This window comes from Ovis aries, chromosome 10 (genome assembly GCF_016772045.2).
Source record: "Ovis aries strain OAR_USU_Benz2616 breed Rambouillet chromosome 10, ARS-UI_Ramb_v3.0, whole genome shotgun sequence".
NCBI lineage: Eukaryota > Metazoa > Chordata > Mammalia > Artiodactyla > Bovidae > Ovis > Ovis aries.
The window spans coordinates 34,741,342-34,764,327 of record NC_056063.1 but is presented as its reverse complement, the minus strand read 5'-3'; the positions used below and the strand labels follow the sequence as shown (position 1 = coordinate 34,764,327).

Sequence of the window (22,986 nt, the reverse complement as noted above, 5' to 3'; positions counted from 1 at the left end):
TGTCATGCTACAGTGCACGAGGTCGCAAAGAGTCGGACACAACTCAGTGACTAAACTGAACTGAACTGATGGCAGGAGGGCAAGTCAGTGACTATGATGACAACATGATTGAAATTGGAAGTTGTTCATAAGCTTTTGACACACTACCTATATCACTTTCTCCCCTTTACTCTCTGTTTTCTTAGTTTTTCCTACTAGCTCTTAAGTTCTATAAGGTCTGGGAATTCAGTCTGTTTCCTTGCTGGTACTTCTCCATTACTTAAACTATACCATAAATATCGCTCACATTATTGAGTCAATTTTTTTTCCTGCAATTTAAAGTATTTTAGCCAAGAAAGAATGGTACTATATTTGTCCCAGTAAATTCCAGCTTTGACCTGGCATATCAATGTTCACAATTACGAGTCCACATTCAGAGGTGTTTGCATAATAATAATATAACATCAGTCAGCATGTGCTGCTGCTGCTGCTGCTGCTAAGTCATTTCAGTTGTGAGAACTCACTAATTAGCAAAATGTATGTGAAAAATGGGCCCTTGCTGGTGAAATCAAAGGCATTCAGAATGTGGGGATGGGCTAGGGTATTTCAGAGGTATTCCTCACCCTCATAAGATATAAGAATTCAGTGAGCCTGTAATCTGAACTCAGTGACGGTATGAGGCTTAATCTTTAAACAATCTTGTCTCCAGCCATTTCTAGGCAAACATGCTTGCCTGACAGTGACTATGGAATGCTGTCATGCATTGTATGCAAAGCACTAATCAGAGCATCCAGATGTACAGGGAGCTGGAATTTCATCTAGAGAACCAGTTTTACGTCTACTTCCTAAACAGTACAGGCTGTGCTCATGGAAGGGGGTGAAAACTGAAGGGGCTTCACATCCAGCCAGGCCCAGGATCCACATTACCGTCTGTACCACAGGAAAGTGAGATAGAGGTGAAAATCGTACTTCATGGATACAGGCAAAACGTCTTCTAAGATGAAAGGGCCATCCACAACTTCCTGTGATATCCGCCACACAGGACACTGCTAGGCTTCTGCATTTCAGGTAAAATCTGAACCCTAACTTCTCCCAGGCCGAGCCTTCACCTCCAGCTTTTCACCAACTCTTCATTTGCTCACAAGTATGTAGTGCTCATTTCTCTCTGTCACCAGGTACAAGCTTCTTTCAGGTCAGGGCTATATTTTATATCCTCCGGGTCTAAGACAACATTTGGCTCTTATTAAAAAACATTAATAAGTATTTTTAAACTAACTTGTCTTTCTGGTCACCTTGAAAGCCAAGATGAAAGTTATTTCCTAAATGTTTAAGAGGCCAAGAAAGATTCTTACCACTCTAAGATCAAGGACTACTTCCTGTTGGAAAGTATTCCCTTCCCCGGGTACAGCATACAGCATCTTGCAATAAACCTACCAGGAGAAAAAAGTAGGTCTCTAACTTCAAAGCTTTTCAGAGTGTGAGTCTTTTACAATTCCTACGGCAGATGTCATCAGAGCAGCCTGACCAACTATAGCTTCCAGCAGGAAAACTCCTTGGAGAATTTCTCTGCTTCCCACTCACAAACTTCAACAACTGCCTTAAGTAGCTCTCTGCTTGGGAAAGTTCATCACAAAGAAGTCTGGATTCTCTGGCCTGTAGCAGGGTGTTTCTATTTCACTTCTTAAGGTGACTCGGAGGGGCTGGATGTAATCCACAAAGCTCTACTGTCTAGGTAAAAATTCCTCAGAGAGCTCCCCTTTCCCTTCCACATTTCATGGTAATTAAGACACTGGGCTGTATTACTGCTTATGAGCAAAGATCTGAATTTCAGAAATAGGAAATTTGGCCTTGAAGAAGACAGTATTATCTTCACAATCTTCCTACTGTGATTAAGCAAACACATTAGATTATGCAAACACAATTCTGAGTAACACCCAACCTGTCTTTTTTTTTTTTTTTTTTTTTTGGACAATGGAAATAGGACTAGTGTAATTTTGAGGTGGAATTGAGATACATCAATAAAAAATAAATTTGTCAAATAATACTAAAGAATTTATAGGGCTTCCCTGGTGGTCCAGTGGTTAAGAAGCCACCTTGCAGTTCAGGGGAAATCAGTTTGATCCCTGGTCCGTGAAGATCCCACAAGGCCGCTGAGCAGCTAAGCCTGTGTTTCACAACTACTGAGCCAGTACTCTCGAGCCCACAAGCCGCAGCTACTGAAGTGCGTGCTCCTAGAGACTGTGCTCCACGAGAGAAGCCACTGCAATGAGAAGCTTGCACGCGGCAACTAGAGAGTAGAGTAGCCCCTGCTCACCACAACTAGCGGAAACCTGTGTCCAGCAATAAAGACCCAGTGTAGCCAAAAATAATAAACAAAAATATTTTTTTAATTATATAGGAAAAATGGAGATAGCATAATACATAAGACACAGCTTGGAAAAGAGAGTACATGCTAGTCCACCCATCGAGCAAGAAATAGAATCAAGGGGCTCAAATTTGAGAAGCAGGTCATTTCTGTAGAAATTAGTCATTTATTCATTCAGCCACTATTTACTGGCCATCTGCTATGCCGTATCCCCTATAAGATGCTGGGAATTACTTCCAGTTACTAAAAGACATTGACCCAGTCCCTGAAGGATACTTCAGGTCTCCCAATAGTAATCATGCTTTAAAGTTTCTCTGTTTCAATTGAATGTGTACATAGTCATGTCTTAGTGGGAATCTAGGTCAACTATTTCTCTCCCAATAGTGTTCCTGTTTTACAGCTCATCTGTTTCAGCTGAAACGCTTGACTGGCTCCAGGAAAGCCGATCAGAAGAAAGTAGAGACAGTCCATCAGCAGATGACGACAATAAAAAGTCCTTTCTGTTAACTGCTCCCCCAACCCCCAGGTTAACTATCCCACATTTTATGACTGTTACAAACTTGAAAGGCCAGCTTACATAACTGTGAGCTTGAAATAACCTCAGTTACAATGAAAAGGAAAGTCTTGAGTTGGGTCAAATGCTCCAGGGGTTTACATCCCAGAGCAGCAAAGGAATATTTTCTCTGCAGTCTGCTTCACCAAAGACGACAGCGGGACTGCGCAGAGCAACATTTGTTAACAGGAGTAAGCTGATACTGTTGAGAGGGTCCAGAGCCCGGCACCCAGATGATCAAAGGAGCTGCTTGTGCGTTAAGATCAAAAGCCCTGGCAGAGTGTAGGCTGGCCGAGCAGTGGCGAGGGGAATGGATGCTGCCTGGGTGCGCGATAAGAGCTCTACAAATATTCAAAAGGTGTTAGCACCCCAGAAGGCAAGTCCTCATCTTGCTTCCTTGGGGGTGACATACTGTGAGAAATAGTAAAGGTAAAACTGAAGCAAGAACAAAGTACCCAGGATATCTGGAAAGATTTCCTACAAATAACGATTGAAGTGTTTTGCAAAATGCCCAACGTTTGATCCATGATGCCCATAGCAGAAACGAAGTGCGCAAAACTTCCCTTCCTTTCGAATGTTGTCTTTCTTACCTTGTGACCCACCATTTAAGATTACTAATCCACCGTCCACCTGTTGCCAAAAGTCTTTCATGTCCTTAAAAGTCCCGTCAGTGACATTGCACCTACTTTTTAATCTAATACGATTTATGTGGCCTCGTCATACAGACATCTACAAATAGGAAGCCTTTGGATGGTGGCCATCACTGATGTAATCCCTAGGGTTTTAGGAACCAGAAACAAGCTTGAGGGGACTGCTCTCATCAGAGAGGCTGGGGGACTTCTCTAAAGTATACCAGTCTCATGGCTGAGAAGAGAAAAAACCAGGTCTCGCCAACATGGGGCCGAATCCTAGTCTACAGCAATTTTGTTGTTGTTATTGTTTAGTCACTGAGTCGCATCTGACACTTTTGTGACCACCCCCCACCCCCCGCACCCGTAGCCCGCCAGGCTCCTCTGTCCATAGGATTTCCCAGGCAGGAACGCTGGAGTGGGTTGCTATTTCCTTCTCCGAGGGATCTTCCCAACCCAGGAATTGAACCCACATCTCCTGCATTGGCAGTTGGATTCTCTACTCCTGAGCCACCTGAGGAAGCTCAGGAAAGAGTGGAAGCCCACAATAGTGGAAATACAAATGATCAGTAAATATGTGAAACATGGCCTAACTTCACTTGTAATTAATACAGAATGCAAAATAAGACAATGCGATAATACTTTTCACCTATCTAGTTGACAAAAAGTGGAAAATACTGATAAATTTCAGTGTGAAGCAAAGGTGAAGGCTGGAGTAAAGAGGTCATGTTCATATGCTGCTGGTGATAATGCTAAACGATCCAACCTTTTTGGAGGGTACTGCAGTGTTACCCTAAGACGCTGACTGCATATCACTTGACCTAGCGATGTTCTAGGAATCTTGCCTAATGAAATATTAGCATGTGTTGGTAAAGATATTAACTATGGTACCATTTGCAATAACAAAATAATTGGGAATAACTTAATATCCACTAATAAGGAAACACCATGCAAGCATTCTGATACATTTAGTGTACAAAAGGTAAGTTTTAAAACAATAGCGGGAAGGATAGCATAACCACATTTTGTTTTAAAAAAATATGTATGTGTGTACATGGTGTGTGCACAGTGTGGTGTGTGTGTGTGCAGCGTGTGTGGTGTAGGCACGCTATGGTGTATGTGCACAGTGTGGTGTGTGTGCAGCGTGTGTGGTGTGTACACCGTGGTGTGTGCACAGCATGGCAGATGTCTGCATGCAGTGCGTGTGGTGTAGGCATGGTGTGGTGTTGCACGTGGTGTGTGTGCATGATGTATGTGTGCAGTGTGTGAACCTGCACAGACGCACACTTGGAAGGGCTCCCACGGCAGGGCTGGCAGAGTCAGCCTGTGTAATGGGATTAGCATCGAAAGAAGGAAGGAGAGGAAGCAGTTCCTTTCCACTGGACACATTCCTTGTCCTTTGAATCTTTATTATAGATTCCTGTACTGATGTTCTGATCTCTGAGCCATGTTTCTCTTTTCCTGCTAGACCTTTCAAGAGGAAATGGTGCAATTTCTATTCGAATTCCAGCACAAGAGACCTTTTTCTCAGGAACCTCGTTTGAGGACAGTGTCTTGTTTTGCAATCCACCCCCCACCCAGTGTCAGAGACGTTCCCAATGAAGGGACTGATTGTCAGAGACATTTGTTCCCTAAAGCTTTGCTTGTAGATGTGATTATGAGATAAAGCAGGGCCCAGGATTTCCTGTATTAAATATCACACTGAAGTAGCACTTCAGATCCCGACCAGAAGGTTAAACAAACAGGAGAGGAAGAACAACCTCATCAGAAACCTGCTTGCTAGATGCCTTCTCCTTTCAGGGTTTGCCAGTAATGAAAAGCTTCTTGCTTTAATCATTTAAATCCATATAATTTTTATAAAGAAGATTAAATCAGGATTATGGATGAAATGGATAATATCTTTTTACTTTTCTTTTGTGTACTTATCCAGTTTTTTAAACCAAATATATAGTTTTTGTAATCAGAAAAAAAAACACAGTGCTTGAAATTTAACATTTTTAACAGGAGGACACATAAGCCTCCTGTGGGCATTTCTATAGCCCAAGAAGCCCCAGTAATTTACAGAGGCTATTAACACTTAGGTTGGCAGGACTCCCTACTTGTGAAAACTTAAGCAGGGTTTTAGAAAGACATTTAATTAACAGAAAAATAGTGAAATACTGTGATCTTGTAAAAGAACACAGCATTGGAGTTATACACTCCTGAGACTGATTTTAGCCATGTGACTGTGGAAGGCTGATATATCTTTTCAGCCCCTTGGTCTCCTGGCCCGTGTACTGAGGGAGTTGATTATGAACCTAGCAGAGGACAAGGCTGAAGGGAGGTAGTTAACCAGGAGATGTTGCTAATAGCTCTGCAGAACGCACACGGAAATGGAGAGTTCCACCGTGTCCTCCACCTCTTGGAGACCCCAAAGGAGCTGTCAGATGATCAAGGCATCTGAGCAGCACTGGACACTTTTCTGCCTCTGATCACAGACTCTTGTCCTGGTGGTGTTCCGGGTATATTGGGCCCCAGGGTCCTTCACTTCTGACCTTTTAGCAGTTGGACTTCCTCTATCTTTCACTGGCTGAGGTCTTTGCTATTCATCGTGCCATGTGCATCCCTCCAGACCATACCCTTAGTCTTAGCACATGAAGTTCTGTGACTTCTAGCATCTCCATGCTCGTGCCCTCTGTCTAGGAAGCCTGTACCACTCCAAGATGGCAGACTTACAACACAAAGATGCCCCCAAACCCCAACACACAGACCACCTCTACTGTGTTCCCAGGATTCCTCCTTCTCTCCGTTGTGACTCTTGCCCTCCACCATACCCTTGACTGGTGAAGGACCAGACATCCTTCGCTGATGGTGGGCATTCTGTCCCTCCAATAGGGAGGACTCACTCACTGTCTAGCTGTCCCAGTGTGTGAAAATCCTTTTAATTGTCTGAAATTTATACACAATATATACACTTTCACTTCTTATTTTGAGAGAACATTGTTAATCTTAGCATTCATCTAGAGTGGTGAATCCTTAACCTCTAACATGAATGAAGTATCCCCCCTGAAAACTGTCATAATACGCTTTGGACTTTTTGAAGGTATGATACTAAAATATCACAGTTGTTCAGTCAATAAAAGTTGTGTCCGACTCCTTATGACCCGATGGACTGCAGCAAGCCAGGCTCCTCTGTCCTCCACTATACCTGAGTTTGCTCAAATTCATGTCCATTGAGTTAGTGGTGCTATTAGCCATCTCATCCTCTGTCTCCCCCTTCTCCTCCTATCCTCAATCTTTCCCAGCATCAGGATTTTTTCCAATGAATCGGCTCTTCACATCAGGTAGCCAAAGTATTGGAGCTAAGGAATGGCAAGCCACTCCAGTATTCTTGCCATGATAACCCCATGAACAGTATGAAAATACCACAGTGGCAATTTTTAAAAATCCAAGTTGTCCATATTCAAAGCTATAAAACATGTTGTTTGCCAAAATGCAAAAATATCTTTTTACTTCAACACGGGAAATGCTTAGAAAAAGCAGAATACAGTGCTTTTCTCTTCCAAAGACAATTTTTTTCTCATCTGATACAGTCAGAAATGACTCTTTTTTTTGGCAACACATTAAATAGCTGGGACTTAAGATGTGCTCCATACTTACTACATGCCAGTACTATTCTAAGGTGAACAAAAACTCTAGGGAGTTTCATTGCCCCACGTTTTAAAGATAAGGAATCTGAAGTTTAAAGTGACTTAATCGCCAGTCTATGTCCGATGCAGGATACAGCATGCTTGGGGCTGGTGCACGAGGATGACCCAGAGAGATGTTATGGGGAGGGAGGTGGGAGGGGGGTTTATGTTTGGGAACGCATGTACACCCATGGTAGATTCATGTCAATGTATGGCAAAACCAATACAGTATTGTAAAGTAAAATAAAGTAAAACTAAAAATTAAAAAAAAATAAAATAAAAAATAAAGTGACTTATTGACACTCAGAATTTCATGTGGAAATACTGAAATTCAAGCCAGCACACCCTGGCATGAGCAACCATTCACTTAAGCAATGTGGCTCCAGTTAACACATTAGAAGGTGAAAACTTGACTAGAACAGTTTCTTTTTTGAAAAATTCCTTATATCTTCTTCCAACAATGTATGCATCTCTTACTTGTATAGGTTCAATCCCTGGGTCGGGAAGACCCCCTGGAAAAGGAAATGGCAACCCACGCCAGTATTCTTGCCTGAAAAATCCCATGGACACAGTCTGGCAGGCTACATGGGGTCACAAGGGGTTACAAGATCATGGGGTCACAAGGAGTCGGACACCACTTGGCAACTAAGAATGCACATGCACACAATGATCTATGAAGCTGGAAACTAGAGACTAAACTCTGAGGCTCATACAACCTATAGGCTATGATCTTAAACAAAGTTAGGAAAGATTTACAATGTAGTCATTTTTCACAAGTTAAAATAGCAACTGCATAGTGCATGCTTTATGAGAAGGTAAGTTTATATCTGGGCTTCCCTGATGGCTCAGTTGGTAAAGAATTCGCCTGCAATGCAAGAGACCCCGGTTCGATTTCTGTGTTGGGAAGATCTGCTGGAGAAGGGACAGGCTACCCACTCCAGTATTCTTGGGCTTCCCTGTGGCTCAGCTGGTCAAGAATCTGCCTGCAATGCAGGAGATCTGGGTTCGATCCCTGGGTTGGGAAGATCACCTGGAGAAGCGAAAGGCTACCCACTCGAGTATTCTGGCCTGGAGAATTCCATGGATTGTATAGGCCATGGGGTCGCAAAGAGTCGGACATAGCTGAGGGACTTTCATTTTATATCTAGGGAATAAAGAATAGCAATTTTACACAAACTTTCACAGAAAATGGAAGAGGATGAAACGCTTTCCAACCCATTTTATGAGGCTGGCATTATCAAACAAAGACATTATAAGAAAAGAAAATGAGCGATCACTATCTTTCATGAACATAAATGCAAAAAAAAAAAAAAAAACCTGAATCCAGCAAAATATTAAAAAGCTCAGACAGCACAGCCAAGTCCTGCAAATGTAAGACTGACCTCACCCAACATTTAAAAATCAATCAGTGTAATTCACCATACAAACTGAAGAAAAGCCATGTAGTCATCTCAATAGACGCACAGAAAGTGTGTCACAAAAGTAGCCATCTATTTATGATTTAAAAATACATTAGAAAATTAAGGATAGAGGAGGCTTTCCTCAACCTGATGGGAAACAAAAGCCAGGACAGAAATCCTGACAGCTGCCATTGAACTTATTATTATTATTATTATTATCATTATTGCTTATTATTATTATTATTGCTGAAAGATGGATGGTTTCTCCTTGACACTAGGACAAAAGCAAGGATGTCTTCTCTCCCCGCTCCAATTCGACACCCTAACGGAAACCCTAGTAATGCAGGAAGGCAAGAAAAAGTGTGTAAGCACGAATGGTTATCCATTCACTCTACCATTTTACTTTGCAATTCAGTTTTATTTTGCAGAACTACTCTATTACACTTCTTTTTAAGAATAAATTCTATCTTTTCCTGACTTTATACAGCAATTATCATTATTCTGTGTGTTTTATGCCACCAACATTATGCTAGGTGCTTTTTCAATTTAATTAAATAGTTTGGCTTTAGATCAGCCTTTCTTAAAGTAGACTGTTACTTTTCTTTATCTAAAATCATACTTCCTGATGAAGCGAAAATCTCTCTCTCTGTGGTATTATTCCGAAGACTTTCCTTACTGAATCTTTCTGTATGTTCTCAACATTCCATTAGCAATCTAATTTCCGCATGTATCATGTCCAGCTTTCAACAAAAGATCATAAGGGCTGTCAAAACGCAAGATAATGCACAGTCTCAAGAGACAGAGCAAGCTTCAGAACTAGACTCAGACATGATGCAGTTTTAGAATTATCACATGCTGCTGCTGAGTCACTTCAGCCGTGTCCGACTCTGTGCGACCCCATAGACGGCAACCCAGGCTCCCCCGTCCCTGGGATTCTCCAGGCAAGACCACTGGCATGGGTTGCCATTTCCTTCTCCAATGCATGAAAGTGAAGTCACTCAGTCGTGTCTGACTCTTCGCAACCCCATGGGCTGCAGCCTACCAGGCTCCTCCGTCCATGGGATTCTCCAGGCAAGAGTACTGGGGTGGGGTGCCATCGCCTTCTCCAAGAATTATCACATAGGAAATTTAAACTAACTGTGATTAATATGGGCTTCCCAGGTGGTGCTACTGGTAAAGATCTCACCTGCCAATGCAGGAGATGTAAGAGATATGGGTTTGATCAATGGATTGGGAAGACCCCTGGAGAAGGGCACAACAACCCACTCCAGTATTCTTGCCTAGAGAATTCCATGGACGGAGAAGCCTGGTGGGCTACAGTCCATAGGGTAGCAAAGAGTTGTACACGACTGAAGTGACTTAACATGTGATTAATATATTAAGGACTCTGATGGAAAAAGGAGATAAGAACAGATGTAAGCAGAGAGATGGAAACTCTAAAAGAGAAAGGGACTTTCCTGGTGGTCCCGTGGTTAAGAGTCCATCTTGCAATGCAGGGGATGTGGTTCAATCCCTGGCTGGGGAACTACGATTCCACATGCTGCAGAGCAACTAAGCCCATGGGCCACAGCTACTGAAGGCTGCACACCAGAACTAGGGAGGCACAGAAGGTCCCACATGACGCAGTGGAGACCCCATCTGCTGCAACTGGGACCCCAAGAAAGCCAAGCAAATAAATATCTTAAAAATAAATTTAAAAATAAAACAGATATGCTAGAAATCAAAAACTTTGTAACCAAAATGAAGAATGCCTTCAGTAGGTTCATCAATACACAGGACACAGTGAAGGAAACAATCAATGGACTTGAAGAAATATCAGTAGAAACTTCCAAGTGAAAATGCAAAGAAAAAAATGAAGAAAATCTTATGGGATAACTACAAAAGGCACAACTCACTAGTGATGAGAATGTCAGCAGAAGAAAGAAAGAAAGGAACAGGAGAAATATTTTAAATAAATAATAACCACTGAGAATTGTCCAAAATTAATGATAAACACCAAACCATAGATCCAGGAAACTCAGAATCTACCAGTCAGGATAAACACACAAAAATCTACGCATAGGCATATCCTATTTAAACCATAGAAAACAAAAGACAAACTCTTGAAAGACATCTAAAAACAAAAATCAAAGCAAAAACACTTTCCTTATCAAGAAACAAGGAGAAGAATTGCATCAGATTCTTGATAAGAAACTATGAAAGCAAAAGGAGAGTGGGGTGAAATATTTAAAATGTTGAAAGGAAAAGCAAAAAATCATCAAAAAATTCTTCAGAGAAAAGGAAAGTTTCCAGGTGGCGTTAGTGATAAAGAATCCGCCTGCCAATGCAGGAGACTGTGGGTTTGATACCTGGGTTGTGGAGATGCACTGGAGAAGGAAATGGCTACCCACTCCAGTGTTCTTGCCTGGAGAATGCCATGGATAGAAGAGCCTTGAGGGCTACAGTCCATGGGGTTGCAAAGAGTCGGACATGACTTAAATGACTTAGCATGCACACATGCAATACATTTGAGCTTGCAATACACATTTACAATTTCTGAGTCAACAGATTAAGAAGGAAGAAATTAATTTTTTTTTTCTGTTCACAGATGTCATGATTATTTATAGACAATCCCAAAGAACTGACCCAAATAAATGATGGAAAAATTCCTGGAACAAATAAGTGATAAGAGCAAGGTTGCAGGATATAATACACAAAAGTCAATTGTGTTCCTATATACAACCACTGAACAATTGAACCTTGAAATTATAAACACAATGTCATTTATCTTAACAACCTACCCCCCAAAAACTAAAATATTTAGATATAAAATATTTTGAATGTATTATATATACAAGGAAAGGTACAAAACTCTGATTAAAGAATTCAAAGAAGATCTAAATGAATGGAGAGGTATTCTAAGTCCTTGAATAGGGAGATCCACTTTAGGATGTCAGCTTTTCCTAGTGTGATCTAAAGGTTCAGTGGACTCTCAATCAGAATTCTACGTATGACACAGGACATTGCATTTGTCAAAATCTATACAACTCCTTTGTACAATTCTGTAATGGCAGTGAAACTATTCCATCTGAAACAGGGTACTATGCATTTGTTAAAATCTGTAAGAACTGTACAACACAATGAGTGGCCTTTAGTGTGAGGTAGGGACTTCAGGTCTTCCCTGGTGGTCCATTGGTTGAGAATCTGCCTTGCAATGTGGGGGACACTGGTTCAATCCCTGCTCCGGGAAGATCCCACGTGCCACAGAGCAGCTGAGCCCGTGTGCCACGACTGCTGAGCCCATGCGCTGCCACTACTGAAGTCCACACTCCCAGAGCCTGCGCTCTGCAGCCGCAGAAGCCACCGCAATGAGAAAACCCACATACGGCAACACAGAGTAGCCCCCGCTCGCGGCAACTAGAGAAAGCCCACGTGTTGCAACTAGAGAAAGTCCATGTGCAGCGGTGAAGACCCACCACAGCCAACAAATAAATAAATCTCAAATAATAACAACAATGTATCAATACTGGTCCAGCCCCACGACACAGCCAGGTGGTAGAGACAGGACGTGGGGAGGAGAAGGAGATATGCCGTCTTCACGGGACATGGCTCTAGGGATCAGAAACAAGACTTCAACTCAGTATTGTTCAACCGGATCATAACAGACCCGGGGCTGACATATTTCTTATTGTCATAGCGTATGACTTAATTTCTCAAATCTAAGATGCCCAGAGGAGAGAGAGGAAAGCTGTGCAGGGGGTCCCCTTCCTGGAGCCCTGCAGAAGCAATCACGGTGTGGCCACGTCTCCATATTGCAGGAGCCTCCGTGGGCACAGCCCTGGTGGGTTGGGTCAGGAGGTCAAGCCTCGTTCCAGGCGGCCTTCAGCCACACTCTTCTCCTCTTGACATAGGTGGTCCTAACCTCACTTCCTGTCGTCTCGCATGTTGGGGGCTCTCGGCCACAAGAGAAACAACTCAAAATAATTCTCAGCCACTGGGTGAATAAACTCCTCCTTTGGAGATGATATCACATTGCTAGGCTTCCCTGGTGGCTCAGTGGTAAAGAATCCACCCGCAACATGGGAGACCTGGGTTCGGTCCCTGGGTCGGGAAGATCTCCTGGAGGATGGCATGGCAACTCACTCCAGTATTCTTGCCTGGAGAATCCCATGGACAGAGGAGCCTAGTGGGTTACAGTCCATGGAGTTGCGAAGAATCAGACACAACTGGGCATGCGCAGATCATTGCGTCATCATCGTCACATTTCTAGACCTACTCTGAACTACAGATCTTCCTTGGTGAGGTTCGTGTAAACGGAGGATCACTTGAGTGGTTTTCACTGAAGTCCTTGCTTTCAAATGCAGGTTCCATTGGAAGTGTCAGAATCCCGACTGGGCCCCTCACCTAATTACCATTGGTGTTGAATTCTATCAATACATTAGGATTTTACATGTTTATCCGAAGAGCCTCACAGAGCATGTGTGTGTGTCTATGTATGGTCAGTTGCTCAGTCTTGTCCAACTCTTTGCAACCCCATGGACTGTAGCCCTCCAGGCTCCTCTGTCCATGGAATTTCCCAGGCAAGAATACTGGAGTGGGTTGCCATTTCCTCCTCAGGGGGATCTTCCTGATTGAACCTGCGTCTTCCTCGCATCTAGGGCTTATAAATTACTATGTTGGTGCATCAGGAAACATAACTTCTGAGGGCTGCTTGGTGGAATATGGATTTCACACTAGGGGCAAGCCTGGGTTAACTCAGAGAAGAGATGAACACATGGCCACTGGGAAGTATTTCGTCCTTTTTGGTATTCTCTGTGTATTCTGTGGAGCCCAAGCATCACAGGAGTTTTCCTGGTGTACTTTTGAGAAGTCATAGGAAATCATACCTTGATCATATACTATCTGAGCTCTAAGCATCTTTGAGAAATGACCTGTGGGGGGAAGAAAATTGTAAAAGAAATGCTGGGGGAAATGATTACTTAAATGTTAAATACTGAATTCAACTGTGGAAACCAAAAATTTTGCTATCAAAATCTGAGAATCTCAGACATCTGGAAATAAACATACCATAAACCACATTTATAAAAATCACATGAGGAAAGAATTAGATGAAATTTATTAGGAAGAGGAGTATATAACTTATATAAATTCCATTGTCTTCTAAGTTTTACAAAAATATTTTCAACTGACTTCTAAAGGTTGGCAAGTTGCCATTAGAAAACAGAAAAATTTCCTTCAGGCCATAGAAGAGTGGCCTGGAATTCAGAAATGCACTGTATCCTGGATTGTAAGATGAAATTTTGAAATTATTTTCTATTTTCATAAATACTAAAAATAAACTTATTGAATCTGCTGTTGTTCAGGAAGGATAGTCAGACAATTCTAAATAATATGTAATGTTTCAGGTTAAAATATGAATAAATAGACTATGTGATGACTTTTAGTGAGTTAGGAGTCCAAACTATGGGTTTAGGAGAAATGGCCCTAAAAGGCAAGGAACACAGCCTTTTTTATTTTTGTGAATTGTATTTTTTAATATTTATTATATTTATTTAATTGGGCCAGGCCTTAGTTATGTGGGATCTAGTTCCCCCATCCGGGATCAAACCAGGTGCCCTGCACTGGGAACCACTGGACCAACAGGGAAGTCCTTCTTTTGTGAATTTTAAATACTCAGTAGGTGTTAATGAATTACACCTATCTAAGAAGTACACGTAGTTTTGAAATCTAATTTTCTGAATCCTAAACTGAGATCAAGACTGTGTCGGGCCCAGTGGCTTAAGTGAGAGGGTGAGAGATATCAAAACACTGGGTAACTTAGTTATCTGCTCGTTAACGTCTTTGATTAAAGCGCCGGTGATTAATATTGGCAACGTCTAATAATTTAAGCTGCAAGGAAAAGACAGGTTACTCAAAATCCATAAGGACTGGTCACAGGGAACGCCGGGAACAGCCTTTGAAGAGAGAGGTCACCCTCTCCCTCAGGGTCCCCACTGCTTCTCGGAACCATCCTGGACACTGGACGCCGGCTCTGCGGGACGCACCGCGGGCAGGTAAAGGCTGTGTCTCTGGCAGCCGGGACGGCTCGGGGTCCGCTCCCCATGGGGTGGCCCCGCTGCAGCGGCCATGCGTTGCCGCCCGGGCCGCGGGCGCGCGGCGCGATCGGAGGCGGCTGCCCTGCCCCCGGGCGCGCTCCCCGCGAGCGGCCGTCCTGCCAGGAGGCGGTGAGGTCATGGGACCCGCGGCTCCGCGAGATGAAAGGGCCCCGGCGCGGCCGGCTGGCACCAGGCGAGGCTCCCAGCGCGCAGCCCGGGCGCAGCGCGGGGGCCCGAGCGCCGCGGGCCCAGACTCAGCCCGGGCTGGGGGGCACCGCGGGGGCCTCCTGGGTGCCAGGGACGAGGAGAACGACGGGATCCGGGTCAAACAAAAGAATCCGAGGGCGGGGAGGCGCGGGGGCGGCTACCTGCTTGAAAGGAGCGTTCCTAGAGCCCTGCGCGCGCGCGCGCACACACACACACACACACACACACACACACACACACACACACACACACACACAGAGCCACTTGGCCTGCCTTTGATGTGCGGCGACTGATCACCGATCAGATTACGGGCATTTCATCTCCCTGCTCGTCTGCCTTTGATCTGCAGGCTTCATTTTCTTTTCCCGGGTTGGAGGTTTCGTCTGGGCTTGTGCCGACATACATTTTTGGGAAGGTACAAGAGTTGGGCGCAGAAGGGCTGCCAAGGAGAAACTCAGTTGCCGAAAAGGGTGGTGAGTCCTTGGAAAGACTTCAGCACGTTGAAGGTACAGCGATTTCTGTTTGTTGTGGCTTTCGGTGCACTTTTCCTGCGTGTTCTCGGAAAAGAGGGTTTTAGTCTAGGGGGCCACGAGCATTTCTGTCCTTGAGTACTCTGTGTGTGCGTGGATGAAAGGAAATCCGATACTCCGGGGTCGGTTTGGTAGTTTGTACAAAGGGTTTGCAATCTGCCGCGCACATTTTACTTGGAAATGAGTTGTTCCAACAGGACCGAAGGGGAGGGAGCTAACTTGAGCCATCTCCCTCGCCGCTGCAGAGCCCGAGGTCTGCAGGCTGTTATTGCTCTAAGTATTTACAAGTTGCTTTACCCAGTAAACAGGCGGAGGGACTCCACGGATGCCAATGCTTTCCTGTTTTCTCATAGAAAAGAGCACTGCATCTCTGGTAATACTGTTTCTTTATTCTCTCACCTCCAAGACGCCGGCCTAAGAAATACATTTCCTTATGCAGTATGTCCCCTCCAAGGAAGCACTGGAGAGCCATTCAAGTACGATTAAAGCCCTTTTCTGGGTAAAACTTAAGAACCGTCAGACAGGGAGGGTTAGGTCGTGCTGAGTTTGGTTTAAAAAGAAATCCTCTGGTGATCTTCTGGAACCTTTGCACAAGCCTCAAGTGCAGACACATCCCGGAGGTTAATATTCCTAAACTGACATGTACTTTTAATGCAGTGACAGCTGTTGTGAGTTAAAATTTGCCAACTGTTTATGAAAACTGGATGATCAACAGTTACAGTGTTACACAGTTTTTAGTCCCATTTTCCCTTTAGTTTACGCTCAGTATGGCAAAACCAAAGTATATGGCTGTGCTGAATTTCCAAGTTAACTTGTCAATTCAATGATCACGCATGCACAGTGGAAATGTAAGAGCACCATGTTCATATTAGCTCATTTTAATGTTTTGGTCTTAGTTTTACTTGGGTAGAGTAGGTATCATCACAGTAGTCTATTTAATGCCAGCCGAACCACAAAGCAAGTACAAGTGATGAGATCAGTTATTTTTTAGTCAGAAATTCTGATGAGACCGGAAGGGCCTAATGAGCCTCATTTCATGTGTAATTAATTTTTCAGAGCCAATTAATTAAATTACTTTCTAAATTTTCCTCTTGATATTTGAAGGAGCATAATTAGCATTGTTTACTTAATTTTAAAACTGATAGCTGTTAAGTGGAGATTATTTAAAACCATACCAAACTGACTTTATTTTTAAGATGTATCAGTAAGAATGTAAAAGATTTAACTCCTGTTTTTAGTCATGCCAAGAGAGGCATTTAAATTTTTGTTTTACTGACAATATGACAAAGCATGTTCACAAAATCCTGAATGATCAGCTTAGGTTGATTTTTTTTTTTTTTTCGTTTGTTTGCTGAAAAAGTCCTCTTTACATCACACCGCAGCAATAATCTTCACATTAGGATAAAGGAAATTAAACTTTTAAAATAATGACTGGAGAAGATGTCTAAAGAAATAGTGTGCTTAAGAACTCAATCACTTAGTTCAGATTTGGGACTTAAAATTTTTTTTAATAACTATTATTCTGCTACTGGGCTCATTCTAACAAACACACTTTTTCAACAGAAAACAAAAGGGAGAATTGGCAATTATCTGATTAATTTAGGCTTTGCAGAGAGCTTGCTTGGGCAAGTCAAGTCATTGAAAATCCACTTTAGGGTCTGAATTAATTCAGGGAATTGTTTACATCTTGTGTCTTGGTTGAGAAAAGAAGCAGATTGTATCTGATTTTAAAAGAAGGATGCCTGTTGCTAAATGTACAGGTACAGTCTTAAAAGTCGTCTCAGAACTGATTGCTTTATGTTGATTTTGACTGTGATTTAAATCGGTAAGATTTCCACTGAAGAAAACCCTTACATTACATTCTTCAAAGCCCTTCCCTATCTGATGCTTCAATGGCAGCTTTGTTACTGCAGAAACTCCAAGACTTCAAAAGACTTATTTCTAGTCCTGATTCTCTCACTGAGCAGCTATGTGACCTTAAGGGATTCACTTCACTCCCCAGTGTTCTCATGAGGGGAATGAGGGAGTGGACCAGATCGTCCTCCTGAAATAAGCAGGGTGGAATTTTTATAGCTATTGTACTGATGAGGAAACTAGGACTATGGAAAAGTCACTTGACTTTCTTAATTAAGTTACGTGGCCAGTTTTCCAAGTCTCGGTCCTGTGTCCTTCCCAGTTCACCATGGATATTTTCCGACACCTGCTAAAACAAAGGCACTGCTGACTGGAGAACAGGGTTAGTTTGAAAGATCAAGATAACCACTTCCTTCTGCGGTATAGTTTTTGTTTCCATGAGATATGTGTCAGTCAACTGGACCAGTCCTCTGATTTCCCAACAATTGCTGTTGCTTCTATGTTTCTAAGCAGTCTGAACACAATTACTGCCACACATAATTTACCAGAACATTTAAAGTAATTTTCACAAAAATTTAATATATCTATGCAATGTGGAATTAAATATACTTGTGTCTGTGTGTAGATACAGGTGGGCATATATATATATTATGCACATATTTTGACATTATATGCACATTCTTTTTGTGTTTCCAAGGAATCGATACTTTCTTGGAGAATGTCAGTGAAAAGTGAAAAGTTTGATGCAATAGTTAACTAAAGGTTGTTATTCCTCCCTGGAGAGTCCCAGTGGGATTTTGTGAGATTTCAGTTTACAGATTCAATATGGGTTTATACATAATATACATTTCATATTACATTTGATTATATTAAGAATTCTTGAGCAAGTTTTCACTAACTCCTTCTGGGATTTTTTTCTTGGGAAAAAAAAAGAATATATCTCTCATGAATAAATTTATTTATTGACTATAAATTTTTCACATATATACTGATCTCAAGGCCAAATAGCTGTCTCTCATGTGTTATCACCCTCATAAAGATTTCATATAAAGCTTTACAGATTATTACTTAGCAACATTCACTAGCATTTATTAATGCACTAGTTATTAATTCACTCATATCTATGGAGTACTTGTGTGTCAAACACTTTGTCAGTATTTTTAGGACACCATCTCATTTAAATTTCCAGCAATTGGTTTTGTTGCTGCAATTATACAGATGAGAAAAGTGAGTCTCAGAGGGATTAAATATCAAGTGCAAGCTCACAGGACTAATTAAGTGCACCACTGGAGTCTGATTTCAATTCAGGTTCTTTTGTTTTAGGGCTGGGCAGTTAATTCTGTTATAAGAATTGCATGGAGCTGAACTTGACTGTTAGCACACATTACAGCCAAAATTCTAGGGGGGGAATGAGCTTTTAAAACAATTTTGTTTGGTATATTTTATGAGAGTTATTAGAATTTTTTGATCAAATTTTCCATTGTTGGCCTAGAATCTTCAACTATAAAGGACCTTGGGATCTAAGTCATTCTTTCTCTGCTTCAGTTCTGGACCACACTCATGCATCCATCATTGGTGTAGTTGGTCAGACTCTCTGTGATAGCAGGGCCAGTCCAGGACACCCTGGAAACTTTCAGAAACCAGTGCACCATTAAGGAGTGATTCTTTAACATGTTGTCAGTACTACTTAGAGGAATGGGCTACGAAAGGGGGCGTAAGGAGGCTCCCTGGTGGGCATGCTCCCTCAGATCCACTCACTGGCTGAAATCACCACTCCAGCCTGACCATCTCTCACATCCTTGCTTGCAAAGTACTTCAGCATCACCCATTGTGACTTAACTCTGCCCTTTGATGAGGGGGCGGAGGGAGATAACATGGGGGTTCTGAGCGACTTGATCAGACCAATTCTTCCAACACAACCTGCTCCCTCTCTGAGAAGCATTCTGAGAAGTACAGCTTTCTCCATCCTGTCAGTGGCACCCAGGACTTAGACAGCCCTACAGCCTAGCCTTGGGGTATACTGCCCAGTAAGCCTGCTTCTTCATCCCACCATGTGCAGAGGAGTCAGTCCCCTGTGTTTCTTGGGAAGCAGAAAAGGAACATCATGGTTTGTTTCTTCTCTCAATAAACACAGAAGATTTTGACCAACATGGTGTCATAAACTCACCAGGATCAGTGCACCTGTTGCAACTTACAGCAATTTTGCACTATAGATGTCATGAGTTTGACATTATATCAACTGAATAAATACCCTCCTTGGCCTGTGTTAGTCGCTCAATCATATCCAACTCTTTGTGACCCTCTGGGCTATAGCCCACCAGGCTCCTCTGTCCTTGGGATTTCCCAGGTAAGAACACTGGAGTGGGTTGTCATTCCCTTCTCCAGAGGATCTTCCCGACCCAGGAATCAAACCTGGCTCTCCTACATTGCAGGCAGATTCTTTACCATCTGAGCCACCAAGGAAGCCGTAAGCCACATGTATTAATTTATGCATTCTTGGTATGGTGATGATTATATTAGGAGTCAGGAAGCCTGGATTTTGGATCTTGCTTTGCTATTAACTTGGACAAGTTGCTCCCTGTCAGGCCCCCGCCCTACACAGATGGTCTGACATCAGTGGTCAGCAATGGGTGCTGATAATTACTTAAATATTTGGGTCTTGGTTATATTCCCCTTTATTTTCCTAACTATATTTGGCAAACTTTGTAGCTCTTTGAGATTTTTACCCCTATTTATTCATTCATTCAACAAATTTTTAATGAGTACCTACTATGCACCAGGCACTGTGAAGGAACAGACAGAATTCACAGTTCTCATGTGACTTGCATTCTGTTCCTTTCCCCCATGAAATAGTGTTGTATGCTGGAAATTACTTGAAAGTCAAGCAGTTTTCCATTAACTTTTATTCCAGTGAGCTAGCTTGTCATGGAAACTATTTTCCCAAGAGGTTTGTTAACTTCATTGGTTCAACTTTTTTAGGAACATATTCTAAACAAATACACTTCAAATCAGCCTAGCTATTGTTAAAACTAGCTTCAGAAAGCCAACTCTTAACATAATCTTTAAAACTATACCTCTACCAAAATCCTCATAAGAATTTGGCTCTTTCAGGGAATTGCTTAGTGGTCTAGCGGTTAAGACTCTGGACTTTCACTGCCATGGACCAGGGTTTGATCACTGGTCCCAGGGAACTAAGATCCATCAATCCCCAGTAGCCAAAAAAAAAAAAGAAAGAATTTGGCTTTGTCAGTAAAATTTCAATTCATTAATAACAACCAGTGTGGAACTTCCCTGGGCTTCCCAGATGGCTCAGCGGTAAAGAATCCTTCTGCCAATGCTGGAGACACAGTTTCAGTCCCCGGATTGGAAAGATTCCCTGGAGAAGGGATTGGCTACCCACTCCAGTATTCATGCCTGGAGAATCCCATGAAGAGAGGATCCTGCGGGCTACTGTCCACAGGGCCCCAAAGAGTTGGATTGAGCGACTGAGAACACATGCATGTGGGACTTCCCTGGCAGTCCAGTGGTTAAGATTCCGCACTTCCACTGAGGGGGTGTGGGTTCCATCCCTGGTCGACGAACTAAGACCCCACATGCCAAAAAGTTAAAACAAAAAGAGTAAAATGCACTCAATAGCCACAGTGCAGCTGTTCAGGGCTCCTCACTATCAAGCACCATTTGGGTTATCACACATTTCTGATGCTTGGCACTGTGTGCCTACAAAAGGCTGCCATTTAGTGAGCACTGACTGTGTGCCAGACATTGGGCTGAGCTCTTTCCATCCCTTATCTTACTGAACAATGACCAATGGAACAACGCCTTTCACAGTTGAAGAAGCAGAAGTTTGGGAAGGTCAAGTAACTTTTCCAAGGGCATACAACTAGTGAGCAGCGATTTAGCATCCAAGGCCAGAATGTGCAATGCCAGCGGCCGTGTGTGTGTATCAGACCTGTCCATGGAGAGTTAGCGGGCTCAGGGGAAACTCAGCCACTCACACGTGAGATGGTGCAAAATGACTGAACGCAGTAATGTGCTACTGTCCCAAGCAGAAAGGGAGGCCAGAAGAAAACAAAGGAGTTCCTGGGCTGGCAGATTAAATTCCTCTCAGAAAACACTGAACATTCATGTGAACGTTCGATACTATAAAAGGTATATGTTGAGCAAAATATGCCGCTTCTTGAAAGCAGAACTCCTTTTAACTCCTTGAGGAGGAAAGCTAGCTCACAGAAACAGGGCAGGAGGGAGAATGTGGCAAGTCCTGTCCTTGTCTTAAGAAGGCCTCAGACCTTAGGGAGACTCGTGAGAGCTGTGGCTTCTGGCGTGCGAAGGAGTCAGGTGAGGGAAAGAGGTGAGCATGAAGAGGAAGCTTGGGGAGCAGAGGAAGGGCAAGTTCAGGGCACACTGGAGGCAAGGCATGCAGACCAGTTTGGCCGGAATATGAAGTGGTCGGTGTAGAGAGAGGAGAGATAAGGCTGAAGATGTGGGTGGAGCCCAAACATGGAAATCCCTGACTGCTAATTTAAAGGATGGAGAAGCCATCCTTCAGAGTGAAGAATCCTTGTAAATCTTTTCACTGGTCAGTGACCATGATGTAAGGCAGGAGGAAGACAGATGGGCTGGACGGGGTAGCGGGAAGGGAGGTTTGAAAAGGCAGGGCATTCAGGTGAAAGGTGCAGAGGGCCTGCACTGTGGTTGAGGTGATGGGGTAAAGAGAGAAAGAGGGAAAAGGATGAATGTATGAGACCTTACAAAGAAGCAGGAATAAGTCAGCTTAAGGATGGTAGACGGAGGATCCCCTGTGTGCTAAGCTCTGGGCTACTAAGAAAATAAGAGGTGCCCTCAGGGAGGTGGGGTCCAGTTAGACAAACAGGTGACTTCCATCTAAGAGGGAGCTTGAGAGTGAAGTTCAGGGAGTGTTATGGTTCCAGATCACAGCTGACAGGTAGGTTTGGGAAATGCAGGCTCACCTCGAGTTTCAGGTATAATGTGTGCGTGCATGCTAAGCCGCTTCAGTCGTGCCCAGCTCTTTGTGACTCCATGGACTGTAGCCCTGGAGAATTCTCCATGGGATTCTCTAGGCAAGAATACTGGAGTGGGTAGTCATTCCCTTTTCCAGAGAATTTTCCTGACCCAGGGATCAAACAGGCATCGCTTATGTCTCCTGCATTGGTAGTCAGGTTCTTTACCAATAGCGCCACCCGGAAAGTCCTCAAATAGGATAGGGTATATCATTTGTAAATTATTAAAAGTAAGTTATTATTGCAGTTTCTATTCTAGCCATGACAACCTTGAGGTTGACACTTGGAAGGATATTTTTAAATTATCTTTCACAGCTACCTAGTACTGCACTGGGCATTCTCAGTGTGGGGTCATGTGTATGGGTAACTAACTGTAGCAACGTATTCAATCTACACTTATTGAAGGCTACTGTGGGCCTTGGGGTATAGAAGGGAAACAGAGGATTTGTTTCCATTCAAAGGAACGTGAAGTTTTGCCAGGGAATCAAAGCCAACAAAGGGAGCAGTGCGCTCTGCACCAACGCAACGCGTGTGTGGCATCTTGGGCTGGAGAGAAGTTTGTCCACTTACTCACTGGCCAGATGATGATAATTGCATACATTTCTATAGCATTCTACTGCAGAAAAACTTTTTCTGTACTTGGTCCTTTTACTCCGTCCACCAAGGGTGTGGAGTGGGCACCGTCAGCTCTGCTTCTTAAGTGTGCAAA

At 43.1% G+C, this 22,986-nt stretch overlaps 1 protein-coding gene across 1 annotated transcript in view; it reads left to right on the top strand.

Annotated features, from left to right (window-relative positions):
* Window positions 1-14,829: 14,829 nt before the first annotated feature.
* The window catches only part of TNFRSF19 (TNF receptor superfamily member 19), a 96,546-nt gene continuing 88,389 nt past the window's right edge, over window positions 14,830-22,986 (top strand). The window contains exon 1 of the mRNA XM_015098178.3: window positions 14,830-15,381. The gene's annotated coding sequence lies outside the window, so the exon portion shown is untranslated. The remainder of the gene's footprint in view (window positions 15,382-22,986) is intronic.